The sequence below is a fragment of the Equus caballus genome, chromosome 14 (assembly GCF_041296265.1).
Source record: "Equus caballus isolate H_3958 breed thoroughbred chromosome 14, TB-T2T, whole genome shotgun sequence".
NCBI classification, from domain to species: domain Eukaryota; kingdom Metazoa; phylum Chordata; class Mammalia; order Perissodactyla; family Equidae; genus Equus; species Equus caballus.
Window position 1 is genome coordinate 81,914,332 of NC_091697.1, and position 19,621 is coordinate 81,933,952.

General features: G+C 33.8%; 1 long non-coding RNA gene across 3 annotated transcripts in view; it reads right to left on the reverse strand.

Moving 5' to 3' along the window:
• The window catches only part of LOC111767863 (uncharacterized), a 784,370-nt gene that overhangs the window by 232,028 nt on the left and 532,721 nt on the right, over positions 1-19,621 (reverse strand). For all 3 annotated transcript variants that reach the window (XR_011425153.1, XR_011425154.1, XR_011425155.1), the window contains one exon: positions 12,824-12,903. This is a non-coding gene — a long non-coding RNA (uncharacterized lncRNA). The remainder of the gene's footprint in view (positions 1-12,823; positions 12,904-19,621) is intronic.

The following is a 19,621-nucleotide window of genomic DNA, read 5'->3' on the forward strand; positions in this document are numbered from 1 at the left end:
ATGATCTAATTAATACTTACAATGTATAAGGAAATTTCTATATTCCATATTCATAAAGAGAACATTGATGCTCCAAAATTAGGTGAATTACTGGTACAACCCAGGATAGAGAATAACATATTTAATTCATTGAGCACCAAGTTCTATGTGGATTATACCATCAATAGTGACAAAATTCTCTGATACAAAGCCTGAGTGTAGTGGGTGAAATAGTGTCCTCCCCAAATTTATGTCCACCTAGAACCTCAGAATGTGATCTTATTTGGAAATAAGATCTTAGCAGATGTAGTCAAGTTAAGATGAAGTCCTACTGGATTAAGGTAGGCCCTAAATCTAAGGACTAATGTCCTTATAAAAAGAGGACAGACACATAGAGACACACAGAGAGGAAGGCTATGTGACAAACAGAGGCAGAGACTGGAGTGATGCAACTATAAGCCAACTAATGTCAAGGATTGTCAGTAACCACTGGAAGCTAGGAGAAAGTCATGGAACAGATTCTTACTCAGAGGCTCCAGAAGGAAGCAACCCTGCTGACATCTTGATTTCTGACTTCTGGCCTCTTGAACTATGGTAGAAAAAATGTCTATTGTTGTAAACCACCAGTTTGTGGTACTTTGTTACTGCAGCCCAGGGAAACTGGTATCCTGAGGAAAAGTACATTCTATTTTACTAATAGGAATATTGAATTAAAAAATGTTATAGCAGTCCCCGTACCTAATTCAGGAATCTCAGGAATACATGTCAGAAGAAAAGAGCAAAATGTATCCAAAGACTGCTTCTTTACTTTTTCACCATATTAATTTATTTCTTTATGTTAAAAGGGAAATATTTTACATTGATTTCAAAGCCATCTTCATTAGTTGTAAGGTTTATAGTTTAAATACTATTTTAGGAGGAATATTGCTCACCAAAATAAAAGAAACATTTGCATTTTAAGTGTCTTAAAAATTCTCGCAACCTACAATGATGGCTTTGGTCCACTAGTGTACAGGTATTAATAAGCCACCAAAAGCAGGACCACATTTTCGTATATTTTCAAACCCTTAGGAATTGGTCTAGTAGAAAGATAAAAGCCTTCTTGTGAGTGACAGCCAACACAGAGTCTTTGTCAAGTCAAGTGGTTGGATCTTTGATTTTTGAAACTGAGTCGTCCAAGTTCTAGATTGGTTGGCATGCTTCCTGTGTGCATTTCACCTGAAAATGGTGCTGTCTGTATGCAGAAACCGAAGTGATCCAGAGAAGGAGAACGGGTATCAAAATATATGCGTAACAACATTTTTAGTGAAAGAGAAAAGGAAAATAGCTACATATTTGTCATGGTGATTGCATATTGAAATTGAATATACGAATGGAGGCTTGACAGATGATCTTATTAAATCTTTCAATTAAAAAGAGAATAAGACTATTCAGTATGTGGTTATAACAATCTTAAAAGATATAAAGTAAATATTAAATGATTACTTATACTTAGTAGACACAATAGGCCCATTAGGATTTTTTAAATCTACTAACAACTATATAGTATTATATTTGAAAACCTCCATATATGGGAAATCTTTTGATTACTACCTATACTATAAAATCACATCCACTCATTTATTAATCTTCAGCCTATATATATTTTTAAATAATTGATTTAGTTAAAAATATTCTGAATTTGAAAAATTGGAGTTATTTTAGATAGAATTCCTTTTTAGATGCAGATTATCTAGTTTCATGATAAATTTGGATTGTAATTTCAGGAATTCCTTGAGAATGGACCAAATTTTATATATAAAATTATTGTTATCATGAGTAATACTCCAAAAATGAAAAAATTCCCACCCAGGAACAGATCCAAAACATGGCTTACAACTCACTTAGAACTACCAAGATTATTCATAAAATCCAACTTAATTCATAAGGGAACCAAAATATAGAACACAAAATGGTATAATGATACTATAATATCACCTCCTAGGGGAAAAACAACTGTGTGTTTCTAGTTGATAAACTTGTCCCTTGCCCAAACAAAGTCCTCTCTGTGGTAGGTATTGCCCCTGGGAGCCTTCCTTTCCCATTCTCAGCCATGTTGAAGTCTCCTCAAGTCTCCTGCTATGGGCAGGACCCAAGAAGGACTAGAATTAAGGCACCTATCAGAGTGGGCCATTTTGAGATTTGCTTAATAATAATAATAATAATAATAATAATAATTGGCCTTTATTAAACAAAGAACTCCCCACACAGAACTTTCTACAGTAAGTTATAGTCCCATATTAGCAAAGCATTAATATTCCAGGGACATTTATATTTTAGCTTTGGTCTAATGCCAGGACTTTTTATAAGATAAATTTTAATGCTTGCATTGTACATCATTACTAGATGATGGTTGAAATCAACATGTTGGTTTGTCTATTTTTAGACTTGTCAAATAATCTATATACAAGTTCCCTGAATAAGTATGTGCCCTACGGTTTTATCTAGAATTTCAATTGGGTGTAAAAAGTTCAGTTAGTTGACTATTAGAAATATTGAATAAAATAGTCAATGAACTATCTTAGTTGAGAGGATTATTTCAGGAAAAAAAAAGGTCAACGAGTATTTTGTATATAAAGAAAACAAATAATCATAAAGGAAACCAGCCAAGTCTTAGAGGCTGTAAAATGGATATTCCAGAAAAGAGTACATCTTCAAGAGAGTACAAAATCCACATTGATTTAATTTCACTCCTACTTTAAATTTGAGGTTGCCAGCTTTTAAAAAATGCAATCCACTTTGCTCCCTATTCATCTATCACCTGAACAAACTGCCATTATATCTACAATCTCTTTACTCTAAATATCCTTTTCCAGCCATCTTCCTCCATAGGCATCTAATAATACTCAAATGTGGAATCAAGGCATTGTAGCAGAATGAAATGAAAGGAAGATAAAGCAAGAAATTTTAAGTGAAATTTCTAGTGGGGCAATTATTATAGTGGTCAGATGGTCTCCACTGAAACCTGGGGTAAACTTGTAACTTACTATGTGACTCTGGTGGTCTAGTGGTTAAGATTTGTTGCTCTTACCACCCTGGCCTGGGTTCCTTTCCTGGTCAGAAACCCACACCACCCATCTGTCCATTGTCATACTGTGGTGGCTGCATATGGCTGTGAGGCTGAAAGCTATGCCACAGGTATTTCAAACACTAGTAGGCTCACCCATGGTGGACAGATTTCGCTGGAGCTTCCAAAATAAGACAGACTAGGAGGAAAGAACTGGCTGCACACGTCTGAAAAAATTGGCAGTGAAAACCCAATGAATAGCAGCAGAACATTGTCTAATATAGTGCTGGAAGGTAAGAGGATGACACAAAAAGACAGAGCAGGGTTCTGCTCTGCAGTACACAGGGTCACTAGGAGTCAGAATTGACTCAAAGGCACTAACAAAAACTAAGCGATATGAGCAAGTTCCATTTTCTAATATCACTTCCCCTTTTTCAAGTGGAAAGAATATTACTCCTTTTTTATAGATTCATTTGAGAAATAATCAGATGATCCATGTAAAGTACCTAAAATTATTCCTGCTACATATTGCAGGCTCCTATATTACCTGGTGAACAATTTTGTAGCAGAGGAGAGTAAAAGGTTATTTCAATATTTCAATAAAGTGCCATTAACAGAGATATGGAAGTGTAAGAAGACAAGTTTCATTCTTTATGTCCTTAGTCTATGTTAACAGTGGAGCATCTGAGTAGAATCTACTGAGATACAATTGGGGATTGAAAATCAAAGCTTAGCTGAACATAGAGTATCAGAAATATGGTAGCATATTAAACACATGTAGGATGGAAGAATGAACACTGTACTAGAAATGAGACATTGCTCTGGTTCCGTTAGCCATTTATAATTCTTGAACCACAATTTTTTTCAACTAAAAAGTATAGACTATACAATCTCTGAGATCTTTTCCAGCTTTAAAACTCTATGGCCACGTAGATCTTTACAGCCATGTATGAACAGTATTCTACATTATATGGGAATTGTAAGCTCTTTAATTTAGAGAATTAATTTACTTGGCCTAATGATATAAAATTAACTTTAATGTAATAAAAGCATAGGTGTGGCTCGTGGCAATTATATCTATGAAATTATTGCTTGGGGGATCAAATATTCAAAAAAATTAATCTCTTTGTCACGAATTCAGTTTAAATTATTATTGTTGAACCAAAGTCTGTAGAGGGAGCATCAAAATTAACTTAATTAAGGAAAAGAAAGAAGATGGTTGGAACAAGTTTTGGGAAATAAATATTTGAATTTCAGTATTTCAAGTGGAGAGGTACTGATATATTAAATTGGGGGAAATATTCCACTCACATTAATTTATCTGTTATGGGTCCAGGGTCTTATAAAAACGTAGCTGCTTTCAGCGAAATTATTAGGACTAAGAAACTAAGCCAAATTTCACGTTCTTAAAATAAAAGATAAATTTGTACCTCATCTCACTACTAAAGGGAAGATTTTTTTCTTGTTACGTAGAACTTTTTCTAATTAAAGAAAATTATATTACTGATAGTTATGAAAGTTCAAAAACAAAGAACAAATCACTTGAGCTTACAACAATATTTAACAAGCTATAATAAGTAGAATTAGATAATCCAAACAGAATGCAGATTTAAATACATTTCATTTGGTTATAGATTTAATTTCATGTTGTCGTTTACTCTCAAAATGATATCTCAATTAATATTAGAGTACGCATACTTTATACTAAAGTTTGATACAGGGGTATAGAATCATTGAAAATGTGTAAATACTTATAAAAGTAAACAATCTTAAAGATTGTTAAAATATTGTAGATAATGTTCTGAAATCATTTAAGCAAGATAGTCAGAAATAATTTTTCGCTGTACCCTAATATCGCTACATAATAATATAAGTCCCCTCATTCTTATACATTCATTCGCTAACATTTTTGTGAATATAGTTTCAAATTCTAGCAAGAAAATTTATATTTAAAGTATAAGCCACAGTATACAAAAGGCCAGTAGATTTCCAAATATATAACAGAAATCTTTTCCTAGGTGATTAAGATAGTGTAAGTTATCAAATTGTCAAATTTTTTTAATGGTCCCATGCTTCGTTTTTTGTTCGTTTCTGTTTTTCCAGTTCACTACAACTGTTAGGAATAAGCAGTCACATCATCATCACAAAAAATAATCAAAAACTCTTCCTTTCCATTTATAATACAAAGTAAGAATGACTTTTACTGCTGCCAGTTTCAAACCTACTTTTCATATGTTCTTAAGCAAAAGAACGTTAAACCACACCAAACAGCCTGAGCATAATTTTCCAAAAGAATCATTTGTAGAGAAAACAAAAAAGGTACTCATACTCAAATTTACACACATATACCCTTGTTCAACTATAATACTAATATATTTCCCATTCAATTCATTCTATAAATATGTAATGAGTGCCCAGGCACTGTGATTGTGATTGGGAATATGTGATGCTGAATTAGCGATGAAACCTGCCCTGTGTACGCTGATACTCCAGCAGGGAGGACAGACAAATGAGCTAGAGATTATTGACCACTGTGAGAAATTATATGATAAAATCAGACATCTAATTAATTCAAGAAAGGCTTTTGGAGAATAGCTTTAAATCGTCACAATTTATTTTGTGTTTTCAATTGGTTAAAAAATCTTCACTATTTGCTCTTTAAAGGTCACATATAAAAGCTATAAAATTCTTGTTCATTTTTCTTACTGCAATTTTTTTTCTTGAGGCATCTACTCCCAGGGAATTCCTTAAAAGATTGTCACTGGAATACGCTCCACATTGCTAAGTCCCTCATGCTCATGCTGCTATAATTGTCATGCATCTGTAGGCCACCTATTTCATCTCAGGAAAGTAACAACAATCCTTTTAATAACAACTCAATCTTTTATCTGAGGATTATAAAGAAAGAGTATTAGAAGCTATGAAATGTACACAGAAAAATACAAGAATAGTATCATGTACATCGATTTTATTTGATCTTATCCATTGTCACTGGATAGTCAGTGATGTGACAACAGATCTCAAAAGCTTACTGCATATTCTTACTGAGGCAGAGTAGTAGGCTTGTATTTCTTTTTTTTTATCACAAATATCTTTATTTTATAGATTTAAAAAAAGTAAAAACGATGAATTATGTATCGCCTTAAAGCTGATTTAACACATTGCATAAAAAAAAGCATGGCCGCCTTTTTATTACATCAGACAGGGCTATTACCCCATAATACTTAACTGTACTGATTAGAATTTATGTTAATTTAGGTAGAATCTGAATTGTAATTTTATCCTTTCACAATTCTTGAAGAAATAGTAAGTTTGTATTATTTTATACATGTTAAACAGTTATTTTAAGCACAAAACACATTTTGAATTTTTGATTTCAAAACTTTGGTCAACATAAATTAAGAACCCTGAATAATTTCATAATACCTGATATGACAGAATATGTCCATTTAGAAGTTCTGGCAGAAAGCCTTTACTGACAAAATTTTACTAATGAATTTGATTGAACCGTGTGACAACATTGTTTTGTCATTTAAAAGACAGTCAAAAATACTAGATTTTTCCAAAATATATTGGTGAAATGATCTATTATTTGCACTGGATACTAAAAAGCATATATCCATTTCCTGTACATCTATTTCATGAAGACATATGCTGTTTTAATCTTTTGGAATATTCTTTACATAATTTAAAATATTTTAATATCTAAATATTCTATTGACATCTTAAAAAAAGAACGGGGGTGGAGTTCATGGCATTTGTTTGGTATATTAACAGTAATTACCAGATGTTTATTCATGAACTACTAAAACTGTAAAATCATATATCTCTGGACATATTAAAAATATATCTAGCAAAAAGTATTTTGTCTGTATTGTGGATTACCACATCAAAGCTATTGCCAGCAGTTCAAAATCCTGCAAAATCTAAGATTATCCACTTAACTCCTCACTAATCTCTAATAGCAAGGACAGCATTTCGCATTTTATGTAAGAAAACTTATTCAGAGGTCAGATTACTGAGAACCTCAGGAAACTGAAGCTGTGCCAAATTTGTACATTCTTTTCAAAAGGACGACCCTTATGCTAACTGCTAAACTAGAGCGACTGTACCTGATGCACAGGGGCTGTTCAATTCCCCTGTCTGAAGGAAAGAGCACATTGTTTCTGTTGACAGTGGTAACTTGCAGATCTGTTAACGCAAGAGAAGAGGCTATTTAGAGGAGGCAGAAGCTACACCAAATGATTCTGCATTCTGGGAAAGAAAGTGTCCTTTCACCCTTAAGTGACATTTTAGAGGATCACTAGAGGGATCATCGTAAAGGTACTGAGGAGCAGCTCCCAGGACTAAAGACAAATGCCCTAGCAGCATCCCCCTTGTACAGCAAAGATGCAGTAGCTCGATTGTTGCTCCCTTACCGCCGAACATTCACCTGCCATCAAGCTACAATGAAAAGTACTTGCTCTTCAGGCGCATCTCCAGTTTGTGACTGTTCGATGCTATCCAATTTTGATGGGAAGAAATAGCATTCACATAAGATAGCTGATGTATTGTACATTCAGTCCTTAAATCGGTCTTCAACACAGGAGAGGCACTCTTGGTAGGATAGAAAGAAAATATTAAAATTTCTATTTCTATTTTTTTATATCATCCTGTTTAATTTACATTTTGTACATGATTTGTAATGTAAAACTAATGAGTAGAGTTATACACACATAAAATTTTTTCAACTTTAATACACTTAAAATTGAGATAAGGCCTCAACTCTAGGTATCACACCCTTACTGAAAGAGATATAGTATCAAAAGAGCTTGAAATTGTCTCCTCTGGTTCTCTAAAATCTAACTATGGCTTAAACTAGGCCATTGGATACTTGAGTACCTGGCCACTACATTACATTTTTAATGGCCTTTACTTTTGGATAATATCATTTACTGCTGTGAAGAGCATTGTGTACACGCATAGCATCCCATCTCCTCTTGTGTTAACTGTGCCTCAATTTTCTTTAAGGGCATCTACCCTCCTGTGATAGATGGAGAATAGGTGGGCTGTCCTTCAAGTTTTCTTGCCTTCTCCTGGCTAAAGAGTGGGCACATGACCAATATTAACCAGACTCCCTCTCCCTTGTGAAAATAAATCTTAAAGAGAAAAATAACAAAGCCTGAAGATAGCTGCAGTTGACCCTTCCAGCTAATAATCTACTGAAGAGCTTACCCCGTAGTTCTTTCACTCAATGGGTTTTCTCTACACTTAGGATAAACTCATTTCATCTATATTTGATCAAATTATTTCTATCTGACAGAACATGGAAAATCAGAAGTGAAATGGATGCCAGTGATGGAGAAATATATATCAGTTCTTTCCACTTGGGCTAAGAGGGTGGTGATTTCTCTAAATGAAGAAAGTGTAGAATTTTATTAGAGAGCAAAAATTTCTCAGAAGTGTAGAAATCCATATATTCATCCACATCACTTCTTTGTCAACTGAATAAGATGGTAAATAAATAAAATGATCAGTGGCAGCAGGTACAGGACTCTTTCAAATGACAAAAGCATGTATCAGCATTTGGTTAATAATAAAACAAGCTGACATTTTTCACATTATCGCTACTTGCCAAACGCAATTTGAAGTTTTGTACGTGTATTAATTCCATTGATCCTTATAATAAGCCTGTGAATTAGCTATAATAATATCCTCACTTTTACACACAATAAAATCGAGGCAACTAGTTACGGTGTTTATAAAATACCACACAGCTGGGAGGGTAGTAGAACACATATATAAACCTAGGCACTTTGTATCGAAGATCTGTCCTCTTTTTCTTACATATTGCCTCTCAGGTAGTATTGAAAGTTAAACCTTTTGGATTTTGTTTATTGGTACAAACAATTCAACTAACATTGAGTGTAATCTGATCCATCCCTTCATCCATCCTCTTATCCATCCCTTTCTGGCAACACAAGTCAAGCAAAGCAAGATTTACATGTGCACAAGAAAAGATTAAGTCAGTAAACCTGGGTTGTCCAAATCCTGTACATTCAAAAGAAAGGTCTGGGCCTTGACCAGCTCCTGGGAGGTAACTGTAGCCCTTGGAATATCCTATATACTAAGAGTGTCCTTGTTTACCTGGGACCTTGGGCCATGCCAGGATCTTTTATACTAACAATGTGATTTATCACAGGAGCCTCAGGCCATGCAGTATCAATTTGATGTCTGGAGGGACTGGAGATTTGAATAACTAAGGTCAACCAGGTGGGTGGTCAGTCATGATTATTGACCAATGCTGGGTAAAAAACCTGGACATCACCGTTCTCAGTTGACAAGTGGAGCTTCCCTGATTGGTAATACTTTGTGCATGTTGCCACAAATGTGGAATTCTCTGAATCCTCTAGATGATGAAATTAAATCTTGCTTAAAATAATATTTGTCTTTGTTATTCTGATAATATGAACTAGGCAGTCATGTTTTGATTTTTTGCTGAAAATGTAGAAAATACTGAAAAAATTATCATGAAAACAAAAATCACCCATAATGCAGCAAGCAGGGAAAAGCACTATTTAAATATGGAGAAAATGCTCCTTTCTTCTACTTCCCCCTTTATTTATTTTAGGCTGTAAGCTCATTTTCTACTCGGAGTATCACCTATTCTATCTGGTCATGTGCAATAAAAAAATGCCAAAGAATATTAGGAGAGGGGTGGTCATGTGCCCTAGGGTGCAGAACCCCAGTGAGACAAAATCACCCTTGCTCTTTTCGTTTTGGGGCAACTCTACCAGGCAAATGCATCAGACAGGGTTTCAGAATCTTTAGATCTTCAAAAAATAGCTCCATTGGAAAAGGCAGCCTGCCTAGGTTGTAATCTACCAACTGTAAATTTTTGGAGGGCTGAGGTGGAGGACAGAGTGCCCAGGGCAGTAATTCCTCAGCGAGGTTTTATCACAACAGGTGCCTACGCTGTCCTAATGACCTTGTGAAGGAGCAAGTGATCAGTGTCACCAGGACAAATCAGACCTTAAAAATCATTTATGCGACCAGATCCTCTAGTCAAACTCCACCCCAGGCTTCAGACACCACCTCCTTCCCTGCACACACACATGCACACACACACGTACACACACACACATAGGTTCAAGACAGCATTCAGATTTGCCAGGGGTTTCCCACAGTTTGGTTTGCTTTGCTTTGGTTCACTATTTCAAATTGATGTTTTCTATTACTATATTTTCCTTAAAAATGATTATGAGGAAGGCAGTCAGGAGTTTTCAATAGCATTAGTTCTCAATATTGTCAGGAACAAAAAACATTCATAAAATTTATGAAAATATGTTATGTAGACATATATTTATGACAAGAATTGTGATAGTTTTATAATTTGCTTTGCCCCAATTAACAATATGTGAAAATTTCCTATATCTTTAAATATTCTTCTATAAAAACTTCTCAGTGACTCCATAATACTATATGGTATGAACATAATGAACAATTCTCTATTTGGGGACATTTTTATAACCCCTCCTTTTTAATTATAAAAGTGCTCCAATTAACATTTTTATAAGTATTAGTGCAGTTCTTTGATAAATATTTGGAGTAAATTCCTATAATTAGACATAATCCAGTGAATATGAATATTTTGTTTGTTCTTTCACAAGTACTTTGAGAAATTTTCAGTTGCTTCAAAATAGTACATTCCATATGTCATTTTAATTTTATAAACAATGCTTTCATAATAGCCTTTTATAAAATCCTTTCCTGTACCAAATAATTTAATATAAACAAACTTAAACTTAGTAAATTCCTTGAAGTTAAATGATATAAAAAAATTTTAAGGCATTTGATATATTTTCTCAAATTATCCACCAGAAATGGTAAATTTGCACTCACAAACAAAAATTCAATTCATTTTAAATTCCAGCTGATATAACTTGGAGTATTTACATATTTCAGTTGATATTGACAGGAATAATATTTACTACATATTGAGCACTTATCTTTTTATGCCCTGTCGCATTTGATCCCCACAGCAATCCTAAGAGGTAGGTATTATATTATTCTCATTTTAGAGAAAACTGTGGTTTAAGAATATTATTTAATTTGGTTGAAGTCCCACATCTAGAAAGTGGAATAAATGTGACACAAACATTCTGACCCTCAATTTCCTCTAGAGTCCTCTGAACCACTAACAAGACAATATGAATATATTTAATAATCTAACATTAACATCATAGGAAAAATAGGTATACAACTAAAATTACTTTCACAATTATGTGTGTGTGTGTGTACATCAAATCTTCCTTGGAATTCACTAATAACAAAAACACATCAAATCTATTTTAAAAGTAACATCTGTATGCAAATTTACTGCAAATAAATGAAATTATAAAATAATTACAAATAAATATATCTTCTTATCAATTAAACAAATACAGATTTGACATTTTTCATAATTCCTAATACTACGTGTCTTAGCCTAGCAATATTTATTAGTCTTATACTTTAAAAATTTCCCATTTCCCATTTCATTCAATATAAGAATCTGTATTTTGATGTTAATGCAGTATATTTTCTACTATAAAATATTTTTTGTCTCTTGAGTGATAAAAGCAGGCTGAGACACAAAGCCAGTAGACCAAATGTAAAGTGTTTCCACGTGAAAGCACTGCTAGTGGGTTCTAGCATGATGAATACACTTACACGCAAAGAAATATTCCATTACAGAGCTACAATAAAAAATTGTCCAAAATATCAGACAATAATATTTATTTTATTCTCATAATGACCCATTGTCTTTCTGCTCATGTGGAAGAGTCTCTAATCTACACATTTTTTTTGTAATAATACACTTCCAAGTTTTACTATGGAAAGGGTAGAAAACTAGTTTAGAAAACTAATTCTAGGCTTATTTCTGCTACTTATTACCTGCGTCATATTAGGCAAACGAACTAGCCTATTCGACTCTTGTTCTCTCATTTATAAAGTAAAATGATGGCTGTATTACATTATCTAATTCTATATGGTCTTTCTAGGCTCAAATTATCTATGAATAAATTACTCAGCAAGTGATTTGTTTCTTTTAGTTTTCACTTGATTTTTCTCACTGAGAATTGTGACAAGTTGTAACAAGAATCAACTACTTTCACTGTAACTTAGTTTAAACACCATCAGGAATTTGGGGGAGTTTGTGGTCTTTGGAGATGTGGATTGGAAACCGTTATGAGTGTGTGTTCCGAATCCTCTGCAACTAGCAATCCTATTCACCGGTATAGATCGGTCATCATATCACCCTCTGTGCCTCCCAAAATGAGTTAATTTAAGACGTGTTTAAAGTTTGAAGCATGATTAGAACAGGTTAAACGGTGGAAGAAAGGTCAGATTTTTGTTTCGGAATACCATCATAGAAAAATCTCTTAGAAAATAGTTTTAGAGGTTATCCCGCATTACAGTCCTATTCATCCTGAATGGATTCAAATAACCCTTTTTTTAATCCCCCCTCCATGTTTTGATTTTAAACTAGATTTATTTATTATGATGATAGCTATTTATTAAATGCATATAAGAATAAGGCACTGGCCTAAATTCTCTCCATGCAATATTTCATTGCTTTTATATCAGTTCTACAAGATATACAATTTTATTTCCATTCCTATTTCACAGAAAGGATTCAGAGATTTAGAAGGTCAAAATGACTTGCCCAAAGTCACATAGCTAGTAAGGCATTGATAGCCAAACCCAAGTCAGTCAGCCTCTAAGGCCCATGCTCTAAAACACTACATTTTATTTCCTTTAAAAGAAAACATGTACCTTAGGAGACGTGGGCTGACTAATCAGTCTTCTCCAGCTTTTAACCTGTGTCATGATGTCCAGGTTCACAATCACAGCCCCTTATAGACAATAAAAAAACGATGTTGAGAACAGAGATTCTAAAGGCGAGATTTTTCTTAACATAAGGCATTAAATTTGAACTATATTGAAATTATCCTGAATGAAACTCTTGGGGCAAATATGTCAGAATTTGGATTCATTATAATTTCAGAAACCTAGTAAGGTATGTTTACTATTTATTACATAACATCTTAATGTTTCATCAACAAAATTTATGAACATTCACATTAAGTGAAATAAACAAAGCTTTTAAATAGACTTGTATTGGCTCAGGTCAAGATTTATAACAAAATAAGTTATGAAAGAGCTTTCCTTTATAAAGCTCTATAAATTTTAGAATCATAGATAAGAAGTCATAGATCTAAACTTCTTTTCTTTCTTTGATTTAAAAAAAAGCCAACAATGTGATCTTAAATTACTACTACTTATTCTATTTTCATGTTATTTTTTTTTTAATTTAGCTTTATTTTGTATGCAGTGCTGTGTGCACTCTTAACGACATTCTGTGTAGGCAAAAAAGAGAGAAGTAAAAGTCAAGAATTTCCTTAAAAATAATTACACCAGTAAATGTCTTACTTTCTATAATTTGGATTTTGTCTAAAAATTCTGACTACATTATTCAAAGTCTGTCTAATTTCTGTCAATTTTTCTACTGTTTTACAGATCTTTCCCTCACTATGGATTCTCAAAGCCTTTTTGCTAATTCATATTTTTTCAGGTTTCAAATTTTCTTAAAAGTCCTCCTAAAAATTTATAAATGTCTTACGAAAAGGAATTATGTTCATTCTTTTCTTTTATCACAAAAGGCCCCTAAGAATGTTGGGTAGACTGTGATTGCTTTGCAAAATAACTTATTGGCAATTTAAAAGTCTTGAGCCTTTTTGATTGCTTCAGATAAATTTGAAACTATATATGCAACCATCTTTCTTTTGAAGAATTCATTTTACAATGCTAGCAAGAGATCAATTTTGTAAACCTATACTGCTCCATTAATTTGAGTAGCTTAGAATAACTAAAAGCAAAATCAAATTTGAAGATGTACATTGTCTTCTCCATAAATTACCTGAATTGTATCTCATTTCTTTGAACTGTGGCCAAAGAATCAGATCTTTCTCTTCTAAATTCCTTTCTAAATATGAATAAAAACCTTGAAATTAAATTTTGCCATAAAATCATGGGCTACCACTAATTTACTTGTAGAAAAAAGTTAAGGACATTTTGCTTAGTTGATAAAAGGGGGATTTTCATAAAATCCCCAAGTTTATGGTTAATCACCAAACTCTCTAACATAAATCATATCCACATGCTGCCAAATAATACAAAGACAAATTCTGCTCCAAGGAGGAAATAGAACAAGGAAAGAGGAAATATACCATTTCAGTGGGCTAAACCACATAATGTTAGTATTTTATGTCACTGCATCATACCGGTTCCTTATTACGACATATCATACATCAACATTACAAGCTGGAAGGAGAGAGTAATAGTAGCAAAGCCATTTGATGCCATCTTGAGCTTTTGAATAGTTTCGGACCTCATTCTTGATGGCTTATAACTAAAGACATATGCTTACTCTCCCTCTCCCCAATTTCATTTATTTCAACAGATTTGTAACCCAAAATAGCCACTGAAGTCTTAAAGAGGCGCTAACATTTCTAAGAGTATCAATGCTTTAAGGTGAAATCCAAGAAATCTTTTTTTTAATATCCATGACAGGCAATTAAATAGTTTTGTTTAATATTGTCAAAAGGGAAAAAATTCTCAACATCCATCTATTTTAGAGACTGAAAATGTGATGTCACATATTGAACAGATGTCACATAAATATATTTAAGATATTTAACTAAATTCTTCCCATAAAATATGAAATATTTAAACACACAAAAAGAAAAAATACCTGTCTTAAGTGGGTACAAATGTGTTTTGTGGGGTTCGGTTTGTTATTTGAAGACGACTCTCTGTGGAAATAGTAATAGTCATCTCAAATATTTACTATAGACAATAGGAACTACAAACGTGGTTTCTCTAAAGAATAAACCTGTGTATTCTGCAAGGATCAGTTTAAGTGTTTTTAAATGGTTTACTGTCAGAGTTTAGTTTAATTAATATGAAAAATATATTTATATAACATCTAAATGTCTTTAAAAGATCTGTGGGATGATTTTCATAATTGGTATTAAATTTCTTGTAAATAAGAAAGCAACGGTATGAAAATTACAGAAAGAGTCATCAAGTTGCATGTTCATAAATAATGCTGTTCCACTTGAGAAATAAGCTTCCCACAGCATTGATTCTATCTCAGCAGAAATAACTCATCGCAAAATACTACACACTTGCCAGGCCTGTTTTCATAGCCTTTGGAAATAGAGTGCTTAATAACTAGACTCATTAATGCTAATGGTAAATCAGTGAGATTAAATATTTCTATAAATCATTTCATTAATAAAACAGAGGGCCCATTAAAGAGCTATTGAACTGCTAAGCTGTAATATTTCAGAATCAGCATTTTATAAACATTTCAATTAGCACAGGTTGACAACATCCATAAAAGGCACAACACACCAATGCCACAGGAGAGAAAAGCGTGCACTGGCCAAGCAAATCATGTAGAATGCAATTTTCTTTGGAATATTGTAATGTAGAGTAGCAATACATAAAAATATAATGAATATTATATATATATATATCCATATCCATAAACACATTCTGTCTCATGTAGCTTTCAAGAACCATCTGATGGATGGTATGCTATGATATTCACTAGCACACGCTATTTTACTATTGCCCTTAGATGGATCATGGGCCATGAATGATATTTGAGCAGTTAAGACTAAAGGAGTGAATACTTAAATACAAAAAGAATAATGATAGCTTACTATAGCCCTCAGTAAGAATATTCAACATACATAAGAGCTGAAAAATGAGAGTAGAGAGTATGCATTTCAAATAGTGCTACAAAGGCACAATGCAGGAATGACCACAGACTTAAGTGGTACATAAAAGTAAAGAGTGTTTGGGGTCCCTCATACCTGAAAACTCTTCACTTAGCTTCTATTTCCTTTTTTTAACTCACAGCCAAGCCTATATATATATATATATATATATATATATATGTTTTAAACCTCCAACTGCACATTTTGATGAACAGGGGAACCTATTCAGTTGGTAGAGTTAATTTTACCCTCAAGCCACAATCTCTGCTCCAGTCCAGAATGCTTCTAATTTGCCAGGAAGCACATATTAGCTTAGGGGAGGTGAGGAACCAAAGTGTAAGAAAAACAGCAGAATTCCTGGCAGATGATTGAGGCCAAAAAGAGCCCAGGATTCAGAGAAGCTGGGTAAATATCTAAATTCAAATCCCTTATTGACTATAATGTTTTCTGTGTTGGGAAAACAAGTCCATGCAGCTTAGGTTCTGTGCATCAGAGAGGAATTCAGGTGACTTTTTGCCAGGCTAGTGTTTGTACTGGCACTTGGGGATTGAGCTCTTCGAAGTTTTCTTACTAGAAAGTGCATGGTAAGCCATATGTTAAACAATGCAGCACTGGTTTGAAACACAGGAAGCAAAACGAAGTCAGAAATATTTCAGAAATGTCCTTATAACAACCATATATCTCAAATTAAAGATTGCCACAAATCCATTGACTCTATTCCCGTAAAGAGGTGGGGATCTGTTTTTTCCCCCCTCTCCTTGAGTCTGTGCTGGATCGAGACTGCTTTGACCAATAGAATGTAGTAGAAGGGGCACGATGCCATATTCTGGCTTAGGAATTCAGAGGACTGGCACATTTCACGTTGGTGTCTGAGGGTCTGGAGCCAGACTGTAAGAAATCCAAATATCCCGAGGTTTCCATGCTCTGGGAATACTAATCCACAGGAGGAGACTTAAAGAACAATTTATCTTTCTAGAAACTGAGAGAAAAAGACCAAAGACCATGGAGGAGTCACACTTGGAAGTAGATTCTCTAGGACCAGACACCTCAACTAAGCTACATCCATCAGAGACTAAGCACCCAGCCAAATTCTTCCCAAATTTCTGACCTAAAAGTCATTAGCAAAATGAAATGGTTGCTTTAAGCCATGTGGTTTCAGGGTAGCTTGTTACACAGCAATGGATAACCAAAACATGACGTTAGCAAGAGAAACCTCAGACTTCCACAAATTTGAACTTTTACAAAGAAAACCAGTGTATCAAAGTTATTTTTTTTCTTTTCTTTATCCCTCCTGATTGATGTATTATTTTGGTGTTTTTAATAAGAATCACTAATTGTAGCAAGACAACCAAAGTCACCCAAAGAGTTTGGCTTCCAATAAATAAACCATGCAATAATTTATGCTAGTAAAATACTCCTGGGTAATGAATTTTACGAGCTAGGAAAATTACTCTGCATATACCTGCTCAGGCTTTTAAAAAACAAGCCAAAAAAAAGTGTCTATATCTCAGGAAAGACTTCAATAAAATTTTCCTCTTCTTTAGCTTAATTAATCTTTTATAATGAACTATATTTTTTAATAGAATAGGCTAAATCTAATGATAATCCCTATTTTGGGAGGGATCATCTGGTATATTTCAATATGGGTATATGTTTCTTTAAGGATGTTGTGGGCATAGAGATCAGATTAGTTTTATTAATTTAGAATATTTGTGCTCAGTGAAGTATTTATTTCAAACGATTGCCCAAATATTAATTCTGTTTGCCACCACACTGACTGATTGCCCACCTATTGTATTTATAAATGGATTAAAACATTAGAGAGAAAGAAATAAAACTGGAATAGATCAAAAAAGTGTTTTTGTGTTAAGGATTTGCCATATGAAAATATGCTAGAGCTTTTTCAGTTACTGAACGGAAAGAAGAGAAATGTTTTAGCTGAGTAGAGGGACAACATTTGTAACATAGTTAAGTAAAACACAGATGCCAGATGTCGCAAGAAGATAAGATTTGTACTCATAATCTTTTTATTTTTAAATCTGCATACCTAAATTAATACATTCAATAACCATTACTAAATTTTGTCTAAAATGCTGCAGCTTTTTTACAAATATCTTTCATTATTAAGGGTTAGGTTTGTAAGTTTATGATATATATATATTTTCAAAGATAACCAGCTAATATTATCTAAATATTTGATGCAAAAATATATGTGTGAGTATAATTACATTTTTATCAATTATAAATAATATAGATAATTTCATTAAAAAGTGAACATACTGATCAATATAAAGGTGTTATTATTTTAATTATATTTTACTTAGTATGAGGTAATAATATATTACCTCTTAGTAAGAGGTAAGAGGTTAAGATAGGAGGTTTCAGAACCAAACTTCCTGGATTCAAGGACTGATTCTACTGTTTCTTAGCTGTAAGATTTTGAGGAAGTTACTTAACTTCTCTCTGTCTCACATTATTCAAGTGTAAAATAATTTTAATAGTACTTCCTCAGAGAGTTACTGTGGAGATTAAACAAATTCCTTCAAAACATTTAAAACAGTTCCTGGAAAAGAATAAGACTTCTATAAATATTACATTATCATCATCTTTTCATTACTATTATTATTATGGTCACAAGCCATATAAGGATGTTTTGGTCAACGACGGACTGCATATGCAACAGTGATCCCATAAGATTAGTTCTATATAGCCTAGGTGTGTAAGAGGCTATACCATCCAGGTTTGTGTAAGTGCACTCTATGATGTTCATATAATGACAAAACTGCCTACTGGCACATTTCTCAGACCATATCCCTGTCATTAAGCAACACATGATTGTCTTAGCACTTATAAATCACAGCCAGGGTCACCCTCATCAAGGGGCAGAGTTGCAACTTGTCTGAGAAGCCTGCTTGAAGTATACCCACAAACTCCTCTGTCCTAGTTTACATTCTTGCCTGAAATTCCTTCAGTAATAGTAACAACAAGATTTTTGAAAGGACATTTTCTGATATCTCAGAATTTTAGCTATAGCCTCCGAAGCTGAAAACATCAGATGCCAAGTATATCCCCACATTTGGAAGAGGAAGGGAAGAAAGACATCTCCTGCAGGGTTTGGTAAGAAGTGATTTAGCACACTGTACTGACGACAAAACACCCACCCCATGGTCTGCATGAGCAAACATCTGGGAAACATGTAGAAATGGGACCTTCATGGACAGTGATCCTGACTAAGTCCTGACTAAGTGCTTTTTGCTTTTGAGATCTGTAGAAAATACTGATCTGCTGGGGAAGAAGCATCTAAAAGGGTGGAGCTAAGCACCTGACAGGGGAAAAACCTGAGGAAAAGGGAAATCCATAGGAAGCACTCGTAGAAATTGGGGCTACCTGCTGGAAGAGGAGGCTGGCATTGTTTATCTCGTTTTATACTTAGATGTTGCTGTTCTCCCCTTTGTTCCTATTTGGGTAGGAGGAAATTGAATAAAAGAGAAGTAAAAAAAGTGTTTCTACTGAGAAGGTCTGTAGTGATGCAGCCTATTCTCTCCATCTTTGGCTCAATAAGGCCATGCAATTTCCTGTGGACCCAGTGGATACTGTTGATGACCCCTAAGACTGGCTTGCCATTAGCCTGCCAAGAGGGCTACAGAGCAGGCAAGATTTTAGGCAAAGAGGGTTTGGAACTCCAGCAGAACGTGCCTGAGGACTTCTAAACTACTCAAATGTGTGGCTCACAAAAGAGCCTCTTTGGAATGCTGGAAACTCAAGGAATTTCCTTGAAAGAGGG